The following is a 2,883-nucleotide window of genomic DNA, read 5'->3' as shown; positions in this document are numbered from 1 at the left end:
ATGAACTTGAAAATGGGTGTACTTAATCTTTGATTTTGGATGAGTTAAATGTTGTTAAATTGTTAAATTTCATGTTTTAATTGTGTTACTAGTATCACTAGCTTCGTTTTGATGCGTAGGTTGATTAAGAAATCTTCAAACACATGATTATTGATTTTTGTGAATTTTGGTTAGGGTTTGATAGACTTAAAATGAACTTTTGATGTCTTAAATACCATTAAATGTTATTAGCAAGTGTTTAGTTGTAATGTATGTTTCAATACCTTCAAAATGGCATATCATATGTGTGAGTTGGATTCCCGAGTCAAGAAATGCGTTTTATGAACTTGAAACGTTGATTTTGAATGTTTAATGATCATTTATTGAGATTTTATTTGTTGTTAATGATGGAATTGATTGATGAAATGTGTTTAGTTGTATTCCTCTTTGAATTACCTTTCCAACGATATAAGATACGTGTTTTGAATGTTAACGAGTCAAAAGTTATGATTGTTTGAAGTTGAAATCGTCTAAGTGATAAACTGCCCCAGAATGGCTGATACAGATGCAGATGCGGCGCATCTACCTCAGATGCGGCGCATCTGAGGCAGACTACCCAAAAAATCTCCGTTTTCATTTAATTCTAGCTATGCTATGCACCCCCAATTGATATGAAACTTGGCCAACATGCTTATACATGAATTCTAAGCTCAGGAAAATTGTCGGATACCCGACCCGACCCCGTTGACTTTTTCGTTGAATTTGACCAAGTTTGACTTTTAGTCAAACTTAACCAAACACTTTTGCAATCGTTCTAACATGCTTTATACTTGATTCTTGCATGAAACTTGACAACGTGATTCACATGCTATATAATCGAGTCGTAACGAGCCATAGGACTAATTGAACACATTTCGCCCGACCTTGTGTCGTAACCGGTTAATTAATACAACTTACTTGTTTAGGTCAAGGCTAAACAACTTTCATTCACACGTTTACTTTGTGAAGTACATTTATACTCGTGCACTCGAGGTGAGATCATAGTCCCACCTTTTCAACAACTTTTTATACTTTTAAATTGTGGGCTGAGAAACATATACTTTGTTACATTTTGTACTACTTACTTTTATACTTTGAACACAAGTACGATGAAACAAACATTCCACATCGAGTTTGAACAAAAAACCTCAATTCGATTATCATTAGTTACACTTGCAGGGTGTAAGCGAGAACTTATATTGTGTGGCCATACGGGTTTGACAAACCCTCATTTCGGACGGTTCGCTACCGTCTACGGATGAAATATATTTTTGAGAAACAGTGTATGTTCTAACACTATTGTGATGGGATTCTATGGAAGGATACGTTAAGTCTTGATAATTGGGTGCTCGCGAACAAACTTTTGGAATGCAAACGATTTTGATAATCAACGTTATGGGAATACTAAATCTTGTGGTTCAAAAACAATATTTACAAACACCTATGATTTCACCAACGTTTTTCGTTGACAGTTTTCTATATGTTTCTCAGGTTCATACTTGGCTACTTGATACATGCTTCCGCACACTTTGATTACTTGCTTGGAGTCAAGCATACATGCATACGCTAGGGATAGCACTTTTGGATACAAACATAAAGCATATATACTTACGCTATTTATAGCAACTGTGATTTTAAACTAATTATGTCGCAAGTTTTCATTTATACTTTATAACTCTTGTAAACTTAAACTTGTTGTCGAACCATTTGGTAAACTAAACTTTGCAAGCCTTGTACGTTTCAAATGAATGCGACATATTTTTGGTCAAACGCGTCTCATATAGGGACTATGACCACGTAACGGGACCTAAGTTAATGGCGCCGTCAATGACGATTTTGTCGGGTCGCTACACATCCCAACTAAGGAAGCAATGGAGAACTCTAACTCAACATCTGATGATGATGAGGTATAATCTTCTGAAATTCCAACTAATTTTATGAACATGCAAAACACATTGATGAAGAATTTAGTCTCAATCACTAAAGAAATTAAAGGTTTGAAAATTGAAAACAAAACTTTAAAAGAGAAAATCAAACTAAATGAGACTAAATCTTCTTCATCATTAAATTCATAATCGGAAGTGAATCGTTTGAGAACACAACTCTGTACAATGGATACTGAGTTGGAAGAACTTAAGAAATAAATTATTTCGATCAAATTGAAAGAACGGATTATCGATTAAAATCCAAAGGTCTTGCGAAAAAAGTTCAAATCTTAGAAAGAGATCTTTCCAGCCTAAAGGAAGAACATGAACCCATGATTTCCAAGTTGAATAAGAAAATTTTTCAATCGGAAGAAACCTTAATCCAAAAGAAATCTGAAATTCCACTATTCAATAAAGATGTTCTTCAAATGAAATCTCAACTTGTAAACTATGAAGATAAACTTTATCAAACTGAGCAATCAAAGGCTATAATTGAAATGGAACTTTCAAAGCAACTAATCTTTATGAAAGACCGAAAACTATTCATGGTGATAAGTGGGGGGTTGGTTATGAAGATCCTAAGATGTTGGATGGTATTTCTAAAAAGGTTCCCTATTTATATCATTCTGATTACATTCAAGCTGGTTTACCGAAGCATTTGTTCATGCTTTTGAAGCTGAAATTGATGATATTATTGCTAACCTTTCATCCATGAAATATGCTTAAATTAGCTTGTTGTATGAAAAGATAAATGTTAAAATGGGAAAACCTAACCCTAGTTTCTTACAAGAACTAGTTGAACATGAACATAATATGAAAAATGCTTATTATGTGCCTACACGTAGTTTGGTTTACATTCCTACACTCATGTTAGAGAAGTACATTTTATTGCTTGAGAATGAAGCTTTTGGAAAACCTAGTTCTAGCATTACCGTAGATG

The sequence above is a fragment of the Rutidosis leptorrhynchoides genome, chromosome 8 (assembly GCF_046630445.1).
Source record: "Rutidosis leptorrhynchoides isolate AG116_Rl617_1_P2 chromosome 8, CSIRO_AGI_Rlap_v1, whole genome shotgun sequence".
NCBI lineage: Eukaryota > Viridiplantae > Streptophyta > Magnoliopsida > Asterales > Asteraceae > Rutidosis > Rutidosis leptorrhynchoides.
The sequence above is the reverse complement of the archived record's forward strand: the minus strand, read 5'-3'. Positions refer to the sequence as shown.